The sequence below is a fragment of the Amblyraja radiata genome, chromosome 7, assembly GCF_010909765.2.
Source record: "Amblyraja radiata isolate CabotCenter1 chromosome 7, sAmbRad1.1.pri, whole genome shotgun sequence".
NCBI lineage: Eukaryota > Metazoa > Chordata > Chondrichthyes > Rajiformes > Rajidae > Amblyraja > Amblyraja radiata.
Genome location: NC_045962.1, coordinates 69,822,168 through 69,850,005, shown reverse-complemented (window position 1 = coordinate 69,850,005; position 27,838 = coordinate 69,822,168). Strand labels below are relative to the sequence as shown.

Genomic DNA, 27,838 nt, shown 5'->3' with positions numbered 1-27,838 from the left:
GGTAAGTGATCGCTTGCTAAAAGCTGATAAGAAGCACGTTAAAATCAATTTTAAAATTATGCAAAAAATATTTTAAATCAAGCTGCTATGTGCAGACAGGGAAAATAAAAAACAGTGAAGTTTCTACATGGAGGGTGCATTACTTACAGATGATAAAATAGCAATTTAATTACGTAGATCTCCTTCACGAATGAAACTAATATTGTTTTCCCCATTTTCATACAGATCATTGCCTTTATGTCTTGCAGATTTTCATTTTTGCTTATGTGCCTGGAGATTTAAAAATAAACTCATTCTTCGGTGGTGGCCAAATAGCGCAGTTGGTCGAGCATCAGGATTTTGTATGGCAGGCTTTTGCTTTTTAACCACATTAAGATTTCTCAACTCACTTCACAGAGCTGGGAAGTGGAGTTGACTTTCATCTCATCAGTGTCAGTTGTTTGAACCAAAGTTCCAAACATGAAAGTCAGTCTCTCAAATACAGCACCTCACTGTATGAAAACGGTTGCGATACAAAGAACAAATAGCAAAAATCTGAGATAAAATGGTAGGATATTAAATATAGATCTAGAGCAGGGGTTCCCAACTTTTTTGTTCCGTTTACCCCTGGCAACTTTAATAGCACATAATTATGTTATTTCACTTATTTATGAACAACTAATGATGAACAGATACTGAACAGAACCAGAACCAAACACAGTCAGTCAACGAGAAAAATTATGTACAAATCCAGAATCAACAAATTTACCCCCTTAATCTAGAGCCATCTACGAAGTGAAAAGATGTTAAGGTAATTGTAAAACCTCCACTTGCACAGACGTTGGAACAATCAAAGGCAAGTTCAGACCCCTTGCATGCAAATCTAGTGTTTGTATATAATACGTATTAATGGAGATGGAGATTGCTTCTAACTTTTGTTGTTGCTTTCTGATTATGTGGCTCTGATTAAATTGTTGATTCTTGTGTGTGGTATAAATGTCAAAACTGGCTCTCTTCTGTTACATTGGAATCACTGTTATAGTCGCCGACCAAGAAAGCATCCTGTATGAACTGAAAGAACTGTATGTTCATCGCATTCACTAGAACTTGATCTACACCTTTCAATGTTTCTGTGATTCAAATGGTTGTCTAAATAATGTGTAAATGTTTGTAGAGTACTTGTCTCCACCATCAACTCATGCAGAGCATTGCAGATTCCAAACTTCCGCTGGTTAACAAAGTTCTTCCTCAGTTGTCCACTATATCACTTGCCCCTTACCATAAAGGTTTGAAACCTCTTCTCTAAATATATGACTACAGAAGCAGCAGTACATAATTCAGCGCCTCAAAACCTGTTCCATCATGCAATAAGATTATGATAGATCTACCCTGGACCTTGTCCCCTCTTGGGTCAAATTTATATTGTCGCCACATCCCAAATCTTTCAAAAATATCTTTGTTCTGATTTACATACCTTTAATAATCTAGCCTCTGCAACTGGCTGAGGTACAGAGCTCCAGAGGAGCACCATCATCTGCGAGAAAAAATCCTAACACACCTCAGTTTTGAATAACTGCTCCCTTAACAATATCTCCTCATTTGAGATTCTTCCACCAGTTGAAATATCTTGACATCCATCCTTTCACGCCTCTTTAGGATCATATATATCAAGAAGATCACCACACATTCTTCTAAATTCCAAAGAATATAGATTTAATTTATTTGGATGCCCATAACTGTTTTGAATCAGTATATCTTCTCATAAATAAAAAAATTAAAACCTTGCACTTTACTCCAAGTGCGGGCTTATCAAAACCCTGAACAATTGTAACAATAGATTCCTATTTCTAAAATTCAACTCATTTGCAAGAAAGGCCAATATACCATGTTTTGAATTAAATGCTCTAAAATAGTAAGATTAAACGAGAACTTACCAGTTCGAAGTTTGATCATTATTTTATGAGGAGTACGTTGAGGGAATACGTGAAGAACCCCGCCAGGGCACATGCGTGTCATTCTTCAAAGCAGCGGTGTGAAATCACAGATAACTGTAATGACTTAAACATAGTAAGATTAGAGAAAGAAATACCAGTTGAGTATATGATCATGGGTGGGAGCGGAGGGCAGTATTCCCTCAACGTACTCCTCATAAAATAATGATCAAACTTCGAACTGGTAAGTTCTCGTTTAATCTTACTATTTTACTTCGGAGTCACGTGAGTGACTACGTGAAGATTTCAAAGCTCTGTGATTTCATGCCGTGGAAACGAGTCCATGCATCACATCTGCCTTAATGACTGTAGGAGGAATTGTGTCAACATAATTTAGACATGAATCTGACATTAAAATCCATGAAATTTATTAACACAAATTATAACCCCTATTTATGGGGTAAATTAAATTACAGAACTTAAAATTGTTTCTGCAAACGTTCCAGGTTTCATGACTGGTTTATTATAAAATAGTTGGAATGTTTTTTCCCCTGACCATCCTGCTACCTTGAGGATTTGGTCCATTGGTACATCCAACTGCATAGCTGCTGATGTAGCTGCAGCCCTGGTGGAATGAGATTTAAAAATAGTAGTATCCACCCCAGCCTGTGTTAGAACCTGTTTCAGCCATCTTGAGATGGTCTGGACCATCACTCTTTTGTGTGGTTGCATATGGCTGACTAAAAGTGCCTTCTCATTGCCTCTGATGATTTTCGTTTTCTCCATGTATAACGACAAATGTCTTACTATACAGAGACGATCATCTGTTGGGTAAGACCTAAATTCTATATTGAGGCCCGCTGATCCCTGTCTGTTCTGCTTTACTAATTCATAAATATGAAACGTAATATTTTCAGATGAAGAAGTCATGTTGTCCAGTCTTAATTTATGTAATGACTGTACCCTTTGTGCCGTGACCAATGCCATTAGCATGACTGTTTTTAATGTCAGTCTATGTAGGGACAGAGCTGTTGCTGGAGACCAATTCCTGAGCATCTTCAGGACAATACTCACATCCCATATTTGGGAGTACCTGGTTCTTGGGGGATTGGTATTAAAAATTCCCCTCATAAGTTTCGTTACCAGTGGGTGAGTTCCAACAGAGTGACGCTCTGTTCCTTGGCATAGATAAGTTGATAAGGCAATTCTGGCGCAGTTGATGACACTAACTGAGCCCCTCATCATAATGGAGGCCTGTCAGGTATTACAGAACAGACGGGATGTTCATATCTCTGTAGGTGATGCTGTTTTTGTTACAATACATCTCCCACTTCCTGATATAGACCAGATACTGTTTTTTGGTGGACTGTCTTTGGGCCGCCGAAATCATGTTCACTGTTCGGTCCGTCAGTCCCAGCTGTAGTAGAGGTATTTTTAAACTCTACAAATTAATAAATTCAAATAGTTATGGCATGGGTGGCTATCCCTTGTTACGGGATGAACCAACAAGTCTGGTCTATTCGGGATGGTGATACATGGTTCTAATACCATGTTCAGTATCACTGGGAACCAAGGTTGAGTAGGCCAATCGGGTACTACCAAAATACCAGATGCAGAGTCCTGCTGTATTTTCCTTAATACCCGACTGATGAGGCAGAAAGGAGGGAATGCATAAATAAACAATTTCCCCCAATGCAGCGAAGATGCATCTGTCGCCGCTGCCCCAGGGTCTGGTTCCCATGAAACATAATTTGATAACTGGTGATTAAGCCTGGATGCGAATAGATCGATATCTGGTGTTCCATATCGTGCTGTAATATCAGCACGATATCCATTCGGTGTTTTCATTAAATTTGCGTGACCTGGTGTCTGCCACTAAATTTAGTTTACCTGGTAGGTAAGTAGCTGATATCCAAATATCTCTCTGGATACACCACTGCCAAATTGTATTAGCCAGATTGTCACATGATGTCGATTTGTTTCCACCCATGTGGTTGATATATGCTACCACGGTGGTATTGTCAATCTGTAGTCTAATATGCTGGTGATATGACCCAATACAATATGACTTTAGGCCATAGAATGCACCCAACATTTCCAGGTAGTTTATGCCCAGTGTGAGTAATAATGATGCCTCCTGAGCAGTCCATCTACCTCCACAGCTGGAGATGGAATTGGTGGCACCCCAACCAAGTGCACTGGCATCAGTTTGTAGCACCATTGAAGGGTTGCTGATAATGATTGGATTGAAACAAAGCCAAATGTTATCTATCCACCATTTTAGTTCCATTATAGCTTTGATTGGTAGCTTCATTGGTCTGTCAAAATGACCAGCATTGATTTTGAGTGCTTGTATTTTTGCTCTCTGTAAATTTTGGCAATGTAAAGGTCCAAATTGTGTGGCTGGAAAGGCAGCCACCATTTTGCCAATTACTTTTGCTACCAATCTGATGGATGGTTTACTGATGTCAATGATGTTATTGCAAGCCTCTATTAAGTCTATTCCCTTTCCCTTTGGCAAAGTCACCGACATGTGAACTGAGTCAATGGTGAACCCCAAATAGTCCATTGTAGTGGAAGGCGTTAATTTAGATTTAACTGGATGGATAATAAACCCCAGTTTTTCAAATAACTGTTTTGTGGCTGTTACAGTTTGTTTGGCCAATTCCAAAGTTTTGCCCACAATAAGTATGTCATCTAGATATGCCATGACCATGTGTTTTCGTTTCCGTAGAAACGCTAGGGCTGGTTTCAAAATTTTTGTGAACAGTCTGGGGGCTGATGTTAACCCATTTGACAGCGCTCTATACTGCCAAAGCTGTCCCATCCAGTTGAATTTTAAGAAACATCTGTGGTCATCTCGTATAGGCACTGAATAGTAAGCATCTTTTAAATTGATGCTAGCCATGAAGTAACCTTTGGAAATCAATTGTTTAGCAGTAACAAAGGTTTCCATTTTAAAATGAATATATTGTACAAATGTATTCAATTTGGTCAGATCTATGACGATGCGACAACCACCATCTTTTTTGTTTTTGGTTAATATATTGGACACGAATTCTAGCGGTTCGTGTTGGGATTTTTCAATTACACCTTTTGCGTAAAGCCTCTCCAGTTCAGCATGCGCTTCTGATTTCTCTTTACCAGAAAGTACAAACATTCGGTTCGGTATATGTTGAACTGGAGGGCTGTACTTGTGTATAAATTCTATTGTATATCCCTGGATACTGCTTAAAATATAAGTATCGGTAGTTAACATGCTCCATGCATCCAGAAAGGAGTGTAATCTCCCCCCAACCTCCATGCTCCCTGTATTCTGTAGGGAACCAGACCCACCTACCTCCATAGTTACCAGTGGCAGGTTTACTTCTTTTTGTAAATCCTTCATTGATGTTGAGGCGGTGGTGTCTGGGTTTGTGGTTTGGTTGATGTTGGAGGTTCACGTATCTTCCAAGAAGGCCGGCCTGGGCCATGGCCTAAAAGACTCATGTTTGGTGTACCGGACCTTCGAGCTTTCACCAGTCGGTCTTGTTCTACTGGTGGGTGCGTAGCGATGCTGTCTGTGGCTGTAGTGGGTTTTTGATGAAGTCCCTTTTATGAGTCCCAGGGTTTTTGCTTCCTCATCGAGCTCCTTGACTTGCTTCGATAGGTTACCTCCAAATAGTAGTATTGGTGGTTTTATGTTCCCAGGTTTGCACAGACCCGCGAATTTCGGATTTAAAGTGGGTCGGATGGCATTCTTCCTGATGCTATTTATCTCGTATTGAGTGTTGCAAAGCAATGCCAGTGCATCCTGTTGGTCCTGGGACATGTCCTTCTCATCCACTGTGCGGGCGAATGCTGTTATCCCTGCTGTTAGGAGTTTTAATACCTTTTGGAGTTTGACATCCATGCCTCTAACTCTTATTCCAATATGTTTCCATATACAAGTATTGACTACTGGAACATTCAGGGATATACAGTTGCCCGGTGCCAGGTGTCTTGACGTGGTGTCCAATACAGCCTGTTCTTGTAGCTGGTTAAAAGACATATAGTCTATACTGGCAGCAAGCTTTTGCTCCAGGTTTTGGCCAGTCTGGTCTGGCTGTATGAAGTTGGACACCATGTCCAGCAGATTTTCTCGTTCCTGCATCCCCTGCACACTTGATTTTTCTTCGGCTAACCCCTCTTCAGGATCAGCCCAGTACTGACCCCCAGTGCTCCCTTCTGATGAGGGAGAAGCACTGTGCAGCCCTACAAGAGGTGCTGCTGTGGGTTTTCCATAGAGCCCACAGTGACTCGACTCCATCTCCCGGAGCCTGTCACGTTGGAGCAAATGCTCCACACACCGCTCCATCCGGCTCCAGCGCTCACGGTCGCTCAAAGTCGGACTCCTCTGACTTTGTTAGTTTTTTGTCTTGCCTTACCGCCCGGCCGCGGAGTGGATCTGGCCGGTGCGGAAGCGACATCGGGCACAGCTGATCCCATTATCGGTGATTCAAGTGCCGCTGGCCGCTGCTGGCTGCCCGCTACTCCGCGGTCCTCCCCCACCAGCTTTGTCGCAGCCCTTGTTGTTTCTTAGACTTGTCCATGCTTCCCACCTGTAAGTTGGTATAGGAAACACACAAAAAGACCGCAGAGTAACTCTTACCTGCTGGTTCCGGCTTTTTAAAACTGCCGCGGCGGGGGAACGTCGTTCCACCCCGCCTGACGTTTCGCAATGCGTGTAGCGATATGACACGCATGCGTCCTGGCGGGGTTCTTCACGTAGTCACTCACGTGACTCCGAAGTAAAATCAGCAACACCTGATGACACTTGGGCTGACACTTTGGTTAGTTCCTGGACAACTTAACCCTGAATTGAATTTTGTCTTTTCAGCGAGTTCACACAGCAATTGAACTCACAGTTTAAAATTGAATGAAACAAGCAATTTAAAACATCAAGATAATTAAATTCTTAATTGTAAGCAAGCAGCGTAAATGATATGAACGAGAGGCGAGAAATATATTGATAAGCTCGAACAAAGTTTACAAGAAGCACAACTGCAGGCAGAGACTTATTGGTCTTTAAAATGGTTTAAAGACTCGTGAAGAGTCTGTTTGTCAAGAAGATGCTTTCTAGGAATAGCAGTTTATAGACAGTTGCTCTGCCTGTGGGTGTTTATCAATAAGCCACCCTAACCAACCATTTGTTTGGAAAAGAAGAAAGATGCTGAGAGCAGCTGAGAACTTCCAGGTCAGCAAATTAACCAAATATCCATGTTAAATTGCCGCAATAAAATGGCCACCCAATTCTAATGCTCACTGTAGCCAGTCCTAATTTGAAAAGTTAATGACGCTGAGATCAGCATGCTAGTTGGCTAAAATTACACTCACTATTGATGCTGGCTTTGTAAGAAAATCTGGTCCATTCACTTTATTGCATGCAATTGGCGTAATGATGAACAATCAGTACGGTGCTCACCATAAATCCGGCCTTTCCATAGTAGCTTGACATTAGTTAATTAATCAGGCAAAACTAATAAAAACACTTTTGGCAAGAACAGTTTTAGAATAAGAGAAACAAATAACTTACTCTGCTGTTTACGATCACGGGTGATTTTGTAGCATCTGCATTTGTAATGTTATGAAAGTGTAGCAAGTATCTAGCCTGGGTATCGTTGTTTATGAAGTAAGTTAAATTGTTCACACGGCAGCACTTTTATCTGCTATCTGAAAAAGGGCAGTAACGCAGTTAGGTTAAAGTAAACCGATTAATAACGTTGCTTCAATCAGACACATAATAAAACGGTGAATATATTTGTTCTCCAAATGTCTGCATAACTGGCAGGTTTGTGTTCACTTGTAAAATGATTGTCATGGTAAGATGATGGTTGTCCTTCAATCTTAATAGTTATGGTTTTGACAATTAAACCGCCTGATAGAGCTCTTCAAAATGTAATAAAGGTCTACTACACCAGTAAATACTTTAATTATTTATGTTCTGACTGCAATTTCAGGCAATGTAGTAGGTTATTTAGCTATCTGCTGCTAATTGTGGCAACCCCACATGAATATCACATAGGCATTTAATAAGCCACATTTTTAACAAGCTGTTATAATTTAAATTGGAAAGATAGATGCATCAGAATGCCTGATTTTGAATGTTAAATATTAGTTATGATTGTGTGTTACAAATTTTCTGTCAAAGTGATATCTTGGTTATGCAAAAAATATGTCACAACATTTCAACTTTAATATTGCACCTTTTAAAAATTTTTAAACAAACGCACTAAACGAAACAAAAATAAAATTGTAATAAAAATAGCATATTTGTGTTTCAGTGGAGAGGTAGCATAACATATTAAATATAACTACCATTTGGACATTGATGACCATGTTTCTGTCATATTTACGAGCAATTTTGTGCAGTGCTGTGTCAGAGTGATGAGAGTTACAGACAGGTGATTGCATCATATTGTGCTGTTGTTTTCAAGTTTCTTTAAAGGAGTTACTAACCTGAAAATGGTAAATACAGCATAGAAGTAACAGTAACCTGACTTTTGTGAATTTCCGATACTGTAAGCTATGCAAAACAGGAAATTAGATCATCAGTCCTGATTAATAACAGGTTCTGGCATTTAACCTGCAATTTGTTATGTATTGATGGTTTGGAGTGATTAAAATCTAACCACAGAAGCTGAACCCTGACTATTAAATACCTGGCCTTGGTGGGATGACTTGGTAAAGTTGTAACGATTGAAGTAACAGTAAAATATCATAATGTGTGATTTCTTAACAGCTCTGAACTAATGAACTTAACAAAAAATGTAAATGGTGCCTTGTTATAAACTACACTTCAAAAGGATAATTTTCTGCTAATGTTGGTAATTTTACTATTTAAGTAATCTATCTTAAAGATATACTTTTTTGGCCTACACCTCATTGGTCAAGCTTACATATTCCCTGGTGGAGTTGCTACACCTCACTTATTCAGTTTACTGGCCTCGGTTAAGGGCATAGGGCGGCATGGTGGCGCAGCAGTAGAGTTGCTGCCTTACAGCGCCAGAACCCAGGTTCGATCCTGACTACGGACACTGTCTGTACGGAGTTTGTACATTCTCCCTGCGACCGGGTGAGTGTTTTCTCCGGCTGCCTCATCCCCAAAACGTGTGGATGGTAGGTTGATTGCCTTCAGTAGAAATTGTAAATTGTCTCTAGTGTGTAGGATTGTGTATGGGTGATCATTGGTTGGCATGGACTCAGTGGGCCGAAGGGCCGGTTTCTGTATTGTACAATATCTCTAAAGTCTAAAGTCTAAGGTTACATTTTGTGTTCAGACAATACAAATTGAGCAAGAATTAGTTTAGTTTAGTTTAATTAAGAGATACAGTACGGAAACAGGCCCTTCAGCCCACCGAGTGCCAGCAATTCCTGCACACTAACACGATCCTACACACACTAGGGACAATTTACATTTATAGCAAGCCAATTAACCTACAAACCTATGCATCTTTGGAGTGTGAGAGGAAACCGAACATCTTGGAGAAAACCCACGCAGGTCACGGGGAGAATGTAAAAACTCTGTACAGACAGCACCTGTAGTCGGTATCGAACCCAGGTCTCCAGCGCTGCAAGTGCTGTAAGGCAGCAGCTCTACCACTGCGCCATCAAAATTAATTTTGAGATTCTATGCTCTCGGCTCTGCGATTAGCCTCCATAAATTTTGAAGAGGCAAGAGGGAGGTTCTCCTTCAATGTATTGAAGGGAACATTGAAACTGAGAAATTATAACCAGAGACTGTTAAAACTCCTCAAGTCTTTCATTTACATTGCTGTACCTGTTACTTTATTTTTGCCCCAGCCTGATTCTGCTCACATTTGCAGATGTTAATATGCAACAGTGGCTTTAATGTAATCATCAGCAATTTGTAGAGCGGAACCACCAAAGCAGTTGCTAATGTCGGCATGTTAAGGGGCCTTACAATTCTGGAAATGTCTCCAATAATTATATGTCCATCACTATTACTCATCTTTTTTTTCCATTTTGGCATTCTCACAAAATTGCTTCGGATAAAATACATGTTTCACTTCATTCATGCAGCTTTGTCCTGCTGCAACATCTCTTTTTCTGATGATGACCCTTTCTAAACTAGAGCTTCAGACATATCCTTCTTTTCCCTTTGGTGTAGCTACCCCTCTGCCAGAATTAGCTAAGCTCTCATCTGTGTGTGTTCCATTTCAAGAACATTTCCTCTCATTTCCCCCTCCATCCCTTCTCCTTCCATCCAGATCAGATTCTTCATGTTGTCAAATTCAGCGCCTTCTGCCACCACATTTTCTGTCACCTTAAATTAGATGTCATCGCCAATCACATCTTCCCCACTTGTTTCAGCTTTCCAAAGGTACCATGCCTTCCTCAGGTACCTAGCTCTATTTCCGCTAATGCCCCCTTCCATTAAAGTACTCCTCATAGTACTTTCCCATGCAACTTGATTAGTACGGGGGTCAGATGTTATGAGGTGAGAGCAGGAGAATGGGGTTAGGAGGAAGAGATAGATCAGCAATCATTGAATGGTGGAGTAGACTTGATGGGCTGAATGGCCTAATTCTGCTCCTATCACTTATGATCTTATGTTCCAATGAACTGCAGGAGGTGACATATCTACCCTTCTACCTTTTTCTTTCTCACCATCTAGGATCCAACGCACTTCTTCCAGATGGCAGGTTAAGAAGCATCTTTAGTGAACATGGATAGATTTTGGGTCTGAAGAAGGATCCTGACCCAAAATGCCACCTATCTCCAGAGAAGTTGCTTGACCCACTGAGTTACTCCAGCACTTTGTGATTTTTGGTGAATTCATTCCTAAACTTCTGGTCCTTGGCCTGAGGGCCTGCATCTGCAATTTACTTCTAGACTTCCTCAAAATAGACCAGTTGGTTAGAATTTATCATAACATTCTTTCCAACCAGACCCTCAACATTGGTTTTCCTCAGGGGTTACATGTTCACTTCCCTGCACACCTATGTCCGTGTGACCAAGTACAATGCTAACAAAAACGATGAGAGGGAGTGCACAAAGAGACCGGAACCCTGTGTCATGGTGTCAGGACATCAACCTATCCCTTAACATTAACAAGATGAAAGAGTTTGTTTTAGACCTAAGGAACACAAACATGTTCTCATTAATGGAGCTGCTATAGCAAGTTCAAGTTCCTTGGGATCCATATCACCAGCAACCTAACCTGGTCCCTTCACACTGAAGCAGTGACCAAGAAAGCACATCAGCGTATCTACTTTCTTAGGCATGTAAAACGTTACAGCATGTCCACAAGGATTCGGTCGAAGCTTTACAGATGCAGTACAGAAAGTATCCTAATGGTATGCATCTCAGTCTAAAATGGCAACTGCTCTGCTCTTGACCACCCGAACCTGCACAGAATGGCGAACACAGCCCAGTTCATCATAGACTCGTCACTTTCTTTCATTCCAGCATTATTAAGGCTGGAATTATCATCAAGGATGCCAGCCACCCTAGCCTCTACCTTTTCTCTCTACTTTCTTGTAGAAGAAATAGGAGCTTGAAAACCCAGACATCCAAACTTAAGAACAGCTTAGTCCAAAGGCTGGAGTCTAGTCCAAGGGCTAGGCAGTAAATCACAAACACTTCTTCATTCCCTCTTCTTTCCCACCTTTCCTGATTTACTCATCCCCCGCCTTCTTCTCTTTGTTCCACCCTTTGTTCTATTTTTATCTTCCCTCATCTTTACTCCTTTTCTCTGTCCTCAGTTTTAAATTATTACACATCTCCTTTCTTGTCAGCCATTTTCTTTCCATCCCCATGGAATTTAACACCTGTGTCAGGATCCAAATTGTTCTACTGCAAACATTTTAAGGATGCCCTCAAAACAAACATTAAAGAGCATGGCACACAACCAAATGGGGGTAGATTTAAACCCAGGACAAGGTTAGTATGGAATCTTCTTATCGAGTCCACATCACAAGATTAGAAATTGTACAGCCAGAGCTGAACACACTTCTCGTCATCTGCATACAATGGCGTCTTGCACTTCTTATGTTTCTTGTGCTTCTTGTGCGTAGTGGTGGAAAGATTGGTGGAAACAGAACCGAGACATGAATGCTCTTTCCTTGACCCCAGCATGGAATTATTTTATTAGATAGGTAAATTCCCATTTTAAGCATAACCATCTCTCCTTGGATATAACCATATAACCATATAACAATTACAGCACGGAAACAGGCCATCTCGACCCCTCTAGTCCGTGCCGAACACATAAGCTCCCCTAGTCCCATATACCTGCGCTCAGACCATAACCCTCCATTCCTTTCCCATCCATATAACTATCCAATTTATTTTTAAATGATAAAAACGAACCTGCCTCCACCACCTTCACTGGAAGCTCATTCCACACAGCTACCACTCTCTGAGTAAAGAAGTTCCCCCTCATGTTACCCCTAAACTTCAGTCCCTTAATTCTCAAGTCATGTCCCCTTGTTTGAATCTTCCCTACTCTCAGTGGGAAAAGCTTTTCCACGTCAACTCTGTCTATCCCTCTCATCATTTTAAAAACCTCTATCAAGTCCCCCCTTAACCTTCTGCGCTCCAAAGAATAAAGCCCTAACTTGTTCAACCTTTCTCTGTAACTTAGTTGCTGAAACCCAGGCAACATTCTAGTAAATCTCCTCTGTACTCTCTCTATTTTGTTGACATCCTTCCTATAATTAGGCGACCAAAATTGTACACCATACTCCAGAATTGGCCTCACTAATGCCTTGTACAATTTTAACATTACATCCCAACTTCTATACTCAATGCTCTGATTTATAAAGGCCAGCACACCAAAAGCTTTCTTTACCACCCTATCTACATGAGATTCCACTTTCATGGAATTGTGCACAGTTATTCCCAGATCCCTCTGTTCACCTACATTCTTCAATTCCCTACCATTTACCATGTACGTCCTATTTTGATTTGTCCTGCCAAGATGTAGCACCTCACACTTATCAGCATTAAACTCCATCTGCCATCTTTCAGCCCACTCTTCCAACTGGCATAAATCTCTCTGTAGACTTTGAAACTCTACTTCATTACCCGCAACCCCACCTATCTTAGTATCATCTGCATACTTACTAATCCAATTTACCACACCATCGTCCAGATCATTGATGTACATGACAAACAACAGTGGACCCAACACAGATCCCTGTGGCACCCCAATCGTCACTGGCCTCCAACCTGACAAACAACCATCCACCATTACTCTCTGGCATCTCCCATTCAGCCACTGTTGAATCCATCTTGCTACTCCACCATTAATACCCAACCATTGAACCTTCTTAACCAACCTTCCATGAGGAACCTTGTCAAAGGCCTTGCTGAAGTCCATATACACAACATCCACTGCTTTACCCTCATCAATTTCCCGAGTAACATCTTCAAAAAATTCAAGAAGATTAGTTAAACATGACCTTCCAGGCACAAATCCATGTTGACTGTTCCTAATCAGACCCTGTTTATCCAGATGCTTATATATATTATCTCTAAGTATTCTTTCCATTAATTTGCACACCACTGACGTCAAACTAACAGGTCTATAATTGCTAGGTTTACTCTTAGACCCCTTTTTAAACAATGGAACAACATGCGCAGTACGCCAATCCTCCGGCACTATTCCCGTTTCTAATGACATTTGAAATATTTCTGCCATAGCCCCTGCTATTTCTACACTAACTTCCCTCAATGTCCTAGGGAATATCCTGTCCGGACCTGGAGACTTATCCACTTTTATATGCACAAGTAGAAGACAAGAAAGGGAAGGGAAATGACCCAGTCACCTGCAGCCTGAAAATCCCATCAACCACTGTTCATGTCTACCAGAAAGTCTATGAATGGAGCATTGGACTTTCCAGCTATGATGTACACACCTACAACCCTTTCTCTTATCCATAGCAGATATTTTCCCTGAGCAAGCGAGATCGCCACCAGCAACAACCGATAACTGTTTATTAGAGCTTGACTGTTCACTTTCTCCAACTTATAATAGCACCTACAGTTCAGTTAAAATACTAAATGCTTTGGAGTTTCCTTTCATGATATATTTGTTTAATGCACAACATATTTGCAGCTATTTTTTTAAGTTCATGCATGGAATGGTACATAGAATGCATGCTTGCTTTGGACTTAAGGTAAAGTTAAGTCAAGTCAAGTCAAGTTTATTTGTCACATACTCGTGAGATGTGCAGTGAAATGAAAAGTGGCAATGCTCGCGGACTTTGTGCAAAAAGACAAACAAACAAACAACCAAACAAACTACAAACAGAATGGAACAATCACATATTCTTTTACATATTAAATATTGTGGGCGGAAGGAAAAAGGGAAAAAAACAGCAATTTAAAAAAAAGCAGTAGAGTGGTACAGTAAAAGTTACAATCTTTAAATTTGAAGGTACTCATTTTTTTTTGGTGATCTATACTAAATGAATAGAGTGCGCGGAGAGAGTGTCTCTTTTATTTTAACAAATGCATAGATCAATAATGCTTAAATTGTAATAGATCCCTCAAAATTATGTTATGCACCATCAATTCTTTCCAGGCTTCTTCTGAAATGTATTTTTCCTTTGAAATATCAGCAAATGAAGTCAATCATGACCAAAGATAACATTTAGTGTCCTCTAAGGACGACACAGCATTTCCTAATAAGACATCACTTGCAAATCACATCATTGTGATAACAAAGTAATAATTGGAAGGAGCAGCTTCTGCGAGAACTAAAATAAAAGCCCTTTGAACATAAAATGTTTTGAAGAGTGGCTGTGACAGAAAAGTTTTGGAAGATGCAGACACTTAATGACTTAATGGCCATATACTGTCATCGTCACCCCAGCTCATTTTGTGCATTGGTGAAAAAATTGTTCAAATAAAAGCTAAAATCTACATCTAGAATGTGGCATTTTTCTTCTGTCTGATTTAAATATATCATAGAAAATAATGACTGCATTTGGCCAATCATTTCAAAGTTGACTGTCTCAACAATTGAGGCCTTTATTTTTGATTTGAAGTCATGTTGTGCAAACATTAACAAATTCACACAAATATCCTTGTCTTCTTGCTTATAATCTTCCACTGAAATAAAAATAAACATTATGTATTCATATGTTAATATTGAAGTATCATTTCTTGTAAAAAGTGGTAAATATTCTCAGTTAATAGTGTTTTTTTTTTACATTCTCAATTTATGTAACTACTCTGCTAAAATCTAGATTGCTGAGAGGGAGTAAATAAAAGTCACAAGCCACAATACATTACTGGATGCATCGTTTCGAGTTACACATCTGAGCAACTTATTAAGGAGCAGATTGACTGAAAAGCTGAGAAAGGTGCCAATTTTAACATATTTGTTGTGCTGCTTTTGCTGCTATGAAGATCTTTTGCCCTTTGAATTCTGCTTGCTGATCCAACAATTGGTGCATAAGGAGAAATTGTTCTCATGTGGGATATCATCTATTCCACTCCAACTGCTAAAGGTGGAGAAATCCAGTCCCTGACACGATCAATCTGCTCGTAAAACCAACTTTCCCCTTGTAACATTTCAAATGTCTTTTATGAGGGTTTTACTGAACTGTTAATGATTAAGGAGGCATCAATAGAGTGAAAAAAATCATTTGAACTGCTTTGCTACTTTCTGAAGCTAGTTGAATGACCACCCAAAATGGGACAAATGAGATGAAATTAGAATTTAGTACTTGGCTCTGCAGATTTTGACCCATATGGCAAAATCACTTCAATAAACAGAACTTAGTTAGGCTTATGCTTCTTAACTAATAGCACATCCATCTTTTTGCACTCTATAAATCTTAAGAACATTTCTATTACTGTGCAATTTGTCGAGCCAATGCTATTTATTACCCATTTTATTCTGCTGCTTTAAGAAGTAATCTGACAGTCATTTTATTACTTGTTCAATAAATTGTTAATTATAACATACTGATTGCTACTGACGTGCTTTAAAAGCTGCAAAGGCATTGTAGCATTATGCTTAAACCATTTCCAGCTACAAGTTCCACTTGTAAATTGAGGGAACTAACCTGGAACACATTGGCAATGCAGAACAGAAAAAAGGCAAAAATGGCTTATTATTATTGAGGAATCACTGCCCGATGCAAAGGAATAAAAAACAATCTATGTATTTTATCGAAGCTCTCCGAAGATTGTTTTTGTGACAAAAAAATAGTGGTCCTGCTGTTCCCAGCATTGAGTCCATAGTTTGGAATGTGCTGAAGGAGCCATTCATTTCAGGGCATGGATGAACTTATTTAACCCCTCCGTAGCGATATATATATGCTTAAAGCCCCTCAGGATTGCCTGAAGCTGTTTTATGTTTTCATTTTGTTTTAAATCTTTTATTACAGAGGTAGAGAGGAGAAGGGACGGGAATTATTAGACAGTATTAGTAAGAAAAAATGAAGTGATTTTATTTTGTAGAAAAAAGAGAGATGGACAGTTTGCCTCAATCAGGAGACCCAAAAACCTAAGACTGTATTACGGTCCTTCAATTGTCTTAGCTTCCAATTTTTGGTTCATGAAAGTTGTAAAAATATTTCATGAAACTCAGATCGCCACATGTTAAAAGATTTGTGACATAACAAACAAAACATGATATCAGTCACGTGAAATTTGGAGAAGATTTTCCTTCATTGAACATGACCTCAGAATGTTGGATGGAAAATAAATTCTGGCTTTTAAATCATATTTCACTTTCCCTGTCTCCCAACAACATTCTGGGTCTGCTTAAATCCAATTCTTTAAGCTCAGAGTCACAGTCATAGAGTCATACAGCATGGAAACAGGCACTTCGGCCCAACTTGCCCACGTCAGCCATCCCTTATCCCTCTAAACCTGCCCGATATATGCACCTGTCTAATTGTTTCTTAAATGTTGCAGTAGTCCCTGCCTCAACTACCTCCTCTGGCAGCTTGTTCCATACACCACCCATTGCGCGAATAATAGTTACCCCCTCAGATTCCTATTAAATCTTTTCCCCTTCACCTTAAACCCATGTCCACTGGTCCTTGATTCACCTACTCTTCTCCTAAAGGTATATGGAAATATGGTTATAAATTTAATCAATTGGATTGGTATATTTTGGCCAATATCTAACTTCTGCTGACTGGATAAATGTGCTTAAACCAAATAATGAACATTGTGTAAAATGTAATGGCTGTAAATCAAGGTATGGCCTTATGTTTAGTTATGCACTCATTAAATGGAACTCATCATAAAGCATTGTTATTGATCTAAAAAATGTTAGTTACTTAACAGTCATATTTTATGATACAGTTGTATTTTATATGCCCAGTCTATAAATAAAGTCATGTTTTTAATGTTTATACTCAATTTCATGTAGTATTGCATCCATTTGCATCTTATAATATTATAACATTATGATTTACCACAAAACACTGAAAAATATAAGTGTAATTAATCTCCCAATTATTTGCAAACAACCTTATTTCACTGTGCAATCAATAGGGGAAGATCTAAACTGTGGCTCTCATGATATTTATTGCAATGCCATCACCAACCTTGATACCTTCAAAATATTAAAACTGTAATATTGCACTTCAGATGCTCTGCAGTTGTAAATAGTTGGTATGTCCTGGTGTTGTAAGGGCAAAGTAAAAATGGAAGTCCTCCTTTCTTTCCTTGGGGAATGTCATCAACCAGAAATTCAACTAGACCAGCCATATAAATATTATAACCATGAAAGCAAGTCAAAAGGTAGGTGATTTGTTGTGAATGTCTGACCTACGGAATCGAAAAAATTTCCAAAGCAAATAAGAAGTGTGATGGATTTGCTTTCAACTTCTCTGAATACATGGTGTTGCAATAACAGTCGGGGTGATTAGCATGATCCATGATACGGCTATTTGCTTGATCAGGGCCCCATCCTTAATCTTAAAATTCCACTCCATCCATATTCGCTTCCCAGGCTGGGTCTGCAGTCTATCTTATCGTCAGGACATAATGCAATGAGTTATCTTAAGCTTCAAATCCCAAACTCAAGTCCTCTGCAATGCAGCAGACAAGTACATCAGATGCATAGGACAGCCATCACAACTAAGTTCCGTCTTAGGCCGTGTATCATTCAAGATTAGACATCTGTCAGCATCCTTGCATTGCTGTGGGTCAGAATCCTGGTGCTCCCTTTCTAATACACCAGTGGGTGCCCCTGCACCTTGTAGACTACAGCATTTCAGGAACATGATTCAACATGTTTCAAAATAGGGGCAGCGCAGTGGCACAGTGGTAGAGTTGCAGTCTTACAGCGCCAGACACCCAGGTTCGATCCTGACAATGGGTGCTGTTTGTACATTCTTCCTGTGACCACGTAGGTTTTCTACGGGTGCTCCGGTTTCCTCCCACATTCCAAAGACATACACGTTTGCAGGTTAAGTGGCTTCTGTTAATTGTCCCTAGTGTGTATGATAGAATTAATGTATGGGGTGATTGCTGGTCAGCATGGACACGGTTGACTGAAGGGCCTGTTTCCACGCTGTAATTCTAAAACTAAACAATCACAATAATACTGTATTAGCCAAGTATGTTTTGCAACATACGAGGAATTTCATTTGCCAAGTCAGTCACACAATAAACAGCAACGGAACACACAAAACACATTTTACCATGAACATCCACATCAGTGACTCCTCCACATTCCTCACAGTGATGGAAGGTGAAAAAAAATTAAATCTCTTCCCTTAGCTCTCCTGCGGTCGGGGGCCACGAGCCCTCTGTTGACCGGACGATCCTGACTTCCGTAGCCGGCGGTGTTTGGGCCCTCCGTGTCGGGGCGATCAGCTCCTGCATCAGGGAGATGTCAGCTCCTCTGCGCCGCCGATCAAACCCCGCGTCGGTGCTGATCGAACCTCCCGCGACGTTGGAGCTTCCCGACTCGGCCTCTCCCAAGACTGCTAGCTCCCGATGTAAAGTCCGCAGGCGGCGGTGGGACCGATCCCAGGGAAGGGATCGACTCCGATGTTAAGTCCACACCCCACGGGGGCACTCAAGGTCAGTCCGAGGAGGCCTCCAGCTTCATCGGTGGTAGGCCGCAAAGCGACCGGAGACACGATCCGAAATGTAATTGCATCTCCAGCAAGGTAAGATCTGAAAAAAAAAACATTCCCCCTCCCTCACCCCCTCCCCCCCACATAAAACAAACCGGAGAACATTTACACAATCTTTTAACATATTAACACAAATTTAAAATTAAAAAAAGATGAAAAAACAGACAGACTGTAGGTGGGGCTGCCAATCGCGCGCGCCCCTGGTGGTGGACCAAACTAAACATCATCTACCAGACAGCAAGTTTGGTGGACCAAACTAAACATCATCTACCAGACAGCAAGGATTAGTCACTATGCAAAATTTGCTAGATGAGACCAAATCCCAGGACTACATTTTTAAATTATTGGATAATCCAGATATCTTAAAAGCCCTGTCCCTCTGTACCAGTTCATTCAAGAGTTCTCCCAAGTTGAAATGTTGAAAAATCTTCACGAGTCTTCCCGAGCTTACCATGTTTCCCGAGTACCTGCCGTTAGCGTTACGAGCCACTAAGAGACGTCCCCGAGCTCCGACATACACGCTACGTGCATTCTATGTGCTTCCACGAGTTTGATTTTTTTTTTAACTCGGGAGAGCTCTTGAATGAACTCGTACAGTGGGACAGGGCTTTAAGGTTAAGTATTTTTTTTAACAGAAGGGACATCAATCAAATGTGTATGCATTTCATTGCTTTAGCGCACATGATTACTTATCAACTCTCATGAATAGATACGATTTAGTTAATAGGAAATATGTACAGCTTTCAATAAACTATAGATTGAACATTGTAACAATACATTGATATTGATGTAGAAGGTCTGAAAACTAATCTCCATCTGAATTATCACACATCCAGTTTCTCCAAAGATGCTGCCTGACCTACTGAGCTTTACTCCAGCACTTTGTGTCTTTTTAGATACTGATACACTACAATGCACTACAATACAGGTAACTATATTTTGCACCCTATGTATATCCTCCCCTTTGCTCTATCATGCGTTTGGCTTGATTATATTTATGTACGGTGTATCTGAGCTGTTGGATAGCATGCAAAACAAAGCCTTTCACTAGCCTTACCTAAAAATATTTTCACGTGACAATAACAAACCTAAACTTAAACCTAAACCAAAAACCTAAACTTGATACCTGATTAGCAGATTTCAGGAATATTTGAAATGAAGACAAGACAAACTGCATAAAAATAATAAAAAACACTATTAAGGGGTGTCGGGGGTTATGGGGAGAAGGCAGGAGAATGGGGTTAGGAGGGAGAGATAGATGAATTGTGAAGTAGACTTGATGGGCTGAATGGCCTACTTCTGCTCTTATTAGTTATGACCTTATGACCTTACTGCGAAAGCTGCGATGATTCAATAATTCACTGTCAACCAAGTCTGGTGACCATAAGACTGAGACTAATTTTATGGAGATTTTATTTGCAACTACATCCTACTGACTGCATGGTCCGGGATAAATTACAGTGGTTCCGTTGGGAGAAATGTCTGTAAATGTTGCCATCAGTTTTTGTTTCCTCAGCTTTTGGAACAGAAATTAGTTTTGCTTGCTATATAATGGACAATTTACTCTAAGACCAGTTGCAAGCCCCACTCTGCATCCAGCTCACTGGCCCATACAGTTTTGAAAAGGCACAGAGAACTTTAATTTGCAGGATGCACCCCATCAGTCCCAATAGCCACCAAAAGCAAACAAAACACGTCAGCAGAACCCTTCAGATATATTGCCTGAAACATTATCTCCCATGTCCTGTGCCCCATGGCCTCAACATTTAATCAGCACAGGAGTCTTTTATTGCCTTGTACATTGGGCAAATGTAAATTATTGCTGGTGTGATCTAACATGGATTGGCACAGTCAAAATTTACACTGTGAGCAGCGCAAATTAAGTAGTTTTAAAATGCACTTATGACTGACTGCGGCTACCATACCATCATTTAGCATTGTAGTGCATTCACTGAAAAAGTGAATAGAGAGGCAAAGTGAGATTAAGCATAGCCGGCGGCTGTGAAAGTACAAAAGACCCATAGATGTGATTTGTTTTTTTTAGTAACATTTCAAATAGCAGCTCTTCAAAAGCACAAGCTTCATCACAAACCAAAAGTATACTGCAAGCAGACACAAAATGCTTGATTCCAGCATCTGCAGTTCCTGGTGTCAAACAAACTCATATGTTGTGGTAGAGGCAAGTGCAGAATCAGCATAAACTTTGCTGTCTGTTTGGTCATTTTCTGCAACAAATGTATTTCATTTGTCCACATGCCTATTTTAGCCTTGTTGTATTTAAAATGTTAATTAAAGGATAAACATAAAAGGGGGTGGTTTACCAATTAAATATAAATTCCCTTTTCTCTCTGTCTAATAAATAGATATTAAAAGGGTCTGAAGAAGGGTTTTGACCCGAAACGTTGCCTATTCCCTTCGCTCCATAGATGCTGAGTTTCTCTAGCATTTTTGTCTAAGTAGATATTAAAGTTGTGAAAGTAGATTGTCCCAATTGAGCTACAATTTTAATTGTAAAATAACTGATGCTTAAATTTATCCAAATAAATCCCATAGGATAATTGAAAGTTTTAGCCTTCTGAGATTGTTAAAAACATATATGTTTCAGATTGAATGACGGGATGTACCATGTTATTCCAAGTTCACTGACAAGATGTACAGATAGCAGAATTTTGGTGTGATTAAAAAAAAAGATCCAAGGAAGAGAAAATACTGCCTGGGACATATCTGGGACATATGACTATAATCTATCTGGGATATATGACATTAAAACACTCTTGATGAGTGATCAGTCTCAATGGGTGGGAAACTGAAAGGTGAATGGGTGGAGAGGAGAGGCTGTGTGGCAGTGGAAGTTGCACAGTTATCTGGAGAACTCAAGTCAATAAATGCTAACAACTGCAGGATTGAACAGATATTTCGATAGGCAGTGCCAGCCTACAGAAGTGTGCATGATCACTCATTATATTGAATAACAAGGAGTGTGTTTTGGTTGTTTTAAAAAAATGTTGGCCAGGAAGTCTAGACTCTAGTCAATTCTAGACTAAGAGCCTTCTTGAATGTGGTCCAAAGCTGAGGCTTCTGACCAGGTGATGAGCACCTGCTACATAGGAGGCTACAACTGTCAGAACGTGGAAATTAGGAAAGATAGTAGACCAAAGATGAGACGATAGGAAGCAGTCTTCACTTCCTTGTGATAAATGACTGCCCTTGATTTCATTAACTGCAAATGGATGTGTAAATTTGACAAATGTTTAGAGCTTGCAACCAAAACACATTCCTTCCATACATCTTTTCCTTTTAAGGGATATTGGTAGGATTCAATACCAATCCCTAATTTCCCTTAGGTAGCTTGTGGTTAGGTGAATTAGTGTTATTAAACCCCCTGTTGTGAAAGAGAAACTGCAGGATTTTCAGGAAAGGAATTCCAGGATTTAGGGCCAGTAAGAATTCAAGGGTCAAGAGTGTCAAGGGTGCTTAATTGTCATATGTATTGGGAATGGAACAATGGAATTCTTACTTGCTTCAAGTTAACAGGCCTTAACCTCAATACCCGCAGGTAAATATATAATAATGAAATAAATTGATAACAATAGTAGGTAACCATAATAGTGCAAAATTAAAGTCCATAGTACAACCAAAGACACAGTCCATAGAAGATCATAGATGCTGAGATTACTGTTCTATCGTGTGCAAGTGCCTGATGATTGCCAAGAAGACGCTGTCCTTGAACCTGGTGGTCAGAATTTTCAGGCTCTTGTATCATCTTCCCAATGGAATAGCAAAATAAGAGCGTGGCCAGGGTGATGTGATGATATTGGGTGCCATTTTGAGGCATTGTCTCTTATGGATTCCTTTGAATGTGGGAAGATTAGAACCTGTAATGGGCCAGACAATGTCTACCACTGTCTGTAGTCTCCTTCATTCCTGGATGTCCAACTTACCAAACCAGGCCATGGTGCAACCAATCAGTATGCTCTCTATTGTATGCCTGTAGAGGTTCAATAGAGTATTTGTCGACTAATCTAATTGCTATTGGTTTAATATTATCATGCGTACCAAGATATGGCGAAAAGCTTTGTTTTGCATGCTATCCATACAAGAGTACATCATATCATGAAAAAAAGAAAATAAACAGAGTGCATAATATATTGTTACACCTACAGAGAAAGTACAGATTAGAAAAGTTCAAGTAACAGCGGGAAAGAAGATGTTCTTGAATCTGGTGAAATGTACTTTCAAAGTTTTTTATCTTCTACCTGATGGGAGAGTGGAGAAGAGAGAATGACTGGGGTGTGAGTTGCCATTGATTGTATTGGCTGTTTTTCAAAGGCAATGTGAAGTGTAGATAGAATTGATGGTGGGGAGGCTGGTTGCATGATGGACTGGGCTACATTCACAGACAGAGCTATTGCCATACCAAGCTATAATGCATTTGTATAGCATGTTTTCTTTGGTGCAAATTGGTAAGAGTCATTGGAGACATGCCAAATTTCTTTAGCCTTCTGAGGAGGTGGAGGCATGATATATTTTCTAGGCTGAAATGTGAATGTTGTTGGACCAATGGTGAAAGTGACATAATTTTCCCAGGTCAACAGGGGGTTTCTCAGGTAACAAAATTCTCATTTGCTTTCTCCCATATCACCAATATTCCATTTCATGTTCTCCTCCTCTCCCAATTTCTCTGCATCTTATCACCAATTAGAAGGACATTAACCTGAAATGTTTGTTCTAACTTTCTTCATAGATGTTGTGTGACCTGTTGAGTCCTCCCAGTATTGACCTACTTCATTACGATGTCTTTTTACTCCCATGTGGGTACATTGCAGGCCCACTTTCCCCCGGTGTATGTGGGTACTGCTAAGTCATTATATAAAGACGTTTGAGAGTCAAACACATCACTGTGAATCTGGAGTCACAGATAGAACTGGCTCAAAAATGAGGGAAGATTTCTGTCCCCGCAGGACATTAGTAAACCAGATGTTTTTTTATGACAATCTAGCATTTTCATTACTGATATTAGCTTTTTATTGCAGGTTCTTTAATTAACTACATTTAAATCCCCCAGCTGCTGTGGTGGGATTTGAACTCCTGTCTCCAGATCATTAGTCTCGGCCACTGCATTGCTAAAGCAGGTAAAATTATTATTATACTACAGTGCCGCATCAGTACCACCATAGAAGTGCTATTCCACCTGATCCCGTTTTCTGCTTCTTGACTCATCGTCTTGTAAATGATGACAATTCAGGTCCATATCCAAATGTTTCTTAGGTGTACTGAAAGTTTCTGCCTCCCCTATGCTTTGGAGAAAAGAGTTCTTGATCTTCACTTTCTTCTGAATGAAAAAAATAAATCTTCCCTGGTTAATCTGTTAATCACTTTAAATCAACCCAACGGTATGAATGCTGACAACATGAAGGTATGATCATTGAATTCTCTAATTGTAGATAACAACCCACCCCCAATCTCCTCAACTTTTTTCCCCTTTCTTTCCTGTGCCCTACCCAGATGCGCATCCATTTAGTTTAGTTTAGTTTATTGTCACGTCACGTGCAGCGAGGAACGGTGAAAAGATTTTGTTGTGTGCTCATCAGTCAGTGGAACGACAACACAGGATTACAATTGAGCCATTCATAGTGTACAGATACATGATAAGGGAATAACATCCATTTCTCCCACTATATTGCCCCCACGCCCCTCTCCCCTCTCCCCTTGCCCCTGTCTCTTTCCACCTATATCTCTTCCTCTGGCTTCCCATTTCACTTCTCTTCTTTCTTTACCTCACATCCTTCTCTCTCCTTTTATGTTCATAAATTTGTAAGTGATAGAAGCAGGTGGGCCATTTGGCCCATTGAGTCTACTCCGCCATTTCATCATGGCTGATCTATCTTTCCCTCTCAACCCCATTCTCCAGCCTCCTCCCCATTACCCTTGACACCCGTACTATCCAAGAATCTATCAATCTCCACCTTAAAAATACCTAATGACAACCCCCACAGCTGTCTGTGGCGATGAATTCCACAGATTCACCACCGTCTGACTAAAGAAATTCCTCTTCATCTCTATTCTTAAGGTCGTCCTTTTATCCTGAGGCAGTGCCCTCTGGTCCTAGACTCTCCCACTAGTGTAAACATCCTCTCCACATCCACTCTGGTCAGGCCTTACACTATTTGGTAAGTTTCAATGAGGGGTCCTCTCATCCTTCTAAACTCCAACGAGTGGAGGCCCAGTGCTTGTTTCAGATCATTCAGGTCGGGGGGGGTGGGGGAGGTCCCCCCACCATGGGTGCCATGTAATCCCATGCTACCTGCTCCATGGTCGGATAGTGGGTGACTAAACCGTCTTCCCCACCTGGTTTGCCAGGTGAGGAGGGGGCTGTGGACCCCCAGCAGGACCAAAAAAAAGACCTGTTAAGGAGCGGATGAGATCCTTGCGAGTCAACGGCCATCCACACTTCAGTAGAAGTTACAATCGCTGTCGTATATAGTATTGTATGCACCGTGCCCGTTGATGTTTTCAACGATGATAATGGTGCTTGTTTATGGTTTTATGTCTGTACTTTGCCCACTAAAACCCTGTTCACCTGTTTCGACTTATCCTTGGTGCTACCACCTGCACCCACACACAACTCACTAACTTCATCAACTTCGCCACTAACTTCCATCTGGCACTCAAATACACCTGGGCCATTTCCGACACTTCCCTACCATTTCTTGACCTCACTATGTCCATCGCAGGTGATAGACTTTTGCCCGACATCCACTATAAACCCACTGACTCCCATGGCTATCTAGACTACACTTCTTCACACCCTGCTTCCTGTAAGGACTCCATCCCCAACTCCCAATTCCTCCGTCTATGCCGCATCTGCTCCCAGGATGAGGTGTTCCACACCAGGGCATCGGAAATGTCCTCATTTCTTCAGAGAACGGGGGTTCCCCTCCCCTACCATAGATTAGGCTCTCACCAGGGTCTCTTCAATACCCTGCAACACTGCTCTCTCTCCCCATCCCCCCACTTGGAACAAGAGCAGAGTCCCTCTAGTCCTCACCTTCCACCCCACTAGCCGTCACATACAACAAATAATCCTCCGTCATTTTCGCCACCTCCAACATGACGCCACCGCTCGCCACATCTTCCCATCCCCCCCCCCCCTCCTGTCTGCTTTCTGCAAAGACCGCTCCCTCCATAACTCCCTGGTCAATTCTTCCCTTCCCACCCTTCCCACCCCCTCCCCAGGCACTTTCCCTTGCAACCGCAGGAGATGCTACTACACGTGTTGCATTACCTCCTCCTTCGACTCCATTCAAGGACCCAAGCAGTCATTCCAGGTGCGACAGAGGTTCACCTGCACCTCCTCCAACCTCATCTATTGCATCCGCTGCTCTAAGTTTCAGCTGATCTACATCGGTGAGACCAAGCGTATGCTTGGCCATCGTTACGCTGAACACCTCCGCTCGGTCCGCATTAACCAACCTGATCGCCATGTGGCTCAGCACTTCAACTCCCCCTCCCATTCCGAATCCAACCTTTCTGTCCTGGGCCTCCTCCATGGCCAGAGTGAGCACCACCGGAAATTGGAGGAGCAGCACCTCATATTCTTGGGCAGTCTGCACCCCAGCGGCTTGAACATTGACTTCTCCAATTTCCGGTAGCCCTTTCTGTCTCCTCACCTTCTCAGCTCTCCCTCAGCCCTCTGGCTCCTCCTCTTCCTTTCTTCTACCCCCCCCCCCCCCCCCCGCATCAGTCTGAAGAAATTTCGGCCTGAAACGTTGCCTATTTCCTTCGCTCCATAGATGCTTTCTCCAGCATTTTTGTCTACCTTCGACATCATCTGCCAGGTCTTGTCCTGCACCACATATTTTCTAGTTATCTCCCCCTCCCCCCCCCCCCCCCCCCCCCCCCCCCGACCTCCACAACAATGAAGAGATCTGCAAACTTGTGCACATTGATGCAGATTTCTGGGATATTTAATCAGCCTATATTATGATAGATTGTTCTTTATTCCAAATGACAAAACAAAAATAAATTCAGGCTGAAGGAAGAGTTGGACTGTCCACTGAAGAGATCACCTTTACACCAGAGAATCCATCTCAGTATTTTAGTCTGACAAAAATATTAAGAAGAGACATGCAGTCACATGGGGCCGAGGGCAGCACAAGTTGATAGAAGTTTCGTGGGATCCCGTACATTATCGTGAAGTTTTTTTTCAATGGGAAAAGCGAGTTTCCAGCTGAAAAAGCACAAATTCCATCATTAAAAAATTCCAAGCTTTTGTGTCTCTCAGCTCAGGCTAACCCAATCTGCATTAGCTCAGGTTTCTGGCCTGCGTTTGCACTTATCTATAATGTTAAGACCACCTCTAAATGGAAAAAATGACAGTGCTGGCCCCACATTGATGTTGAGCGGTCAGTACACTTTGCAAGAAACCCCTATGGATTACAAAGTAAAATAACTTTGCATAAAACATTTGTCAATCTGACATTAAGAGCAAACTCACCAATTGCATTCCGTGTCAGCAAAGTTGCAACGAAAGGGGTGTTTTACTGAAGCCGCCTTGCTGATTTCTTTATGTTTTTGCTCTTTATGATTCCAAGCAGATGTTAAGGTTACAGGTAGTATTTTAAACAAACGGAGAGGCTTCCTGTGTCTTCAAAAATATATTTGTGTAATATCTAGGGACTACCTTCCTCGGTTTAAAGCACTCACTGGAGGATCAGTGCTTACGCAACAGTTTCAACTGTGTTTTTGCCAACAGATTTCTTTGCCAACCCTCAAATCACCAGAGACTAGCTAATCAACATTGTTTTCAAATGGAAAACAGATTTC

At 41.0% G+C, this 27,838-nt stretch overlaps 1 long non-coding RNA gene across 1 annotated transcript in view; it reads right to left on the bottom strand.

Annotated features, from left to right (window-relative positions):
• The window catches only part of LOC116975520, a 33,106-nt gene extending 5,578 nt beyond the window's left edge, over positions 1 to 27,528 (bottom strand). The window contains exon 1 of the long non-coding RNA XR_004412647.1: positions 27,510 to 27,528. This is a non-coding gene — a long non-coding RNA (uncharacterized LOC116975520). The remainder of the gene's footprint in view (positions 1 to 27,509) is intronic.
• Between the last annotated feature and the right edge of the window lie 310 nt (positions 27,529 to 27,838).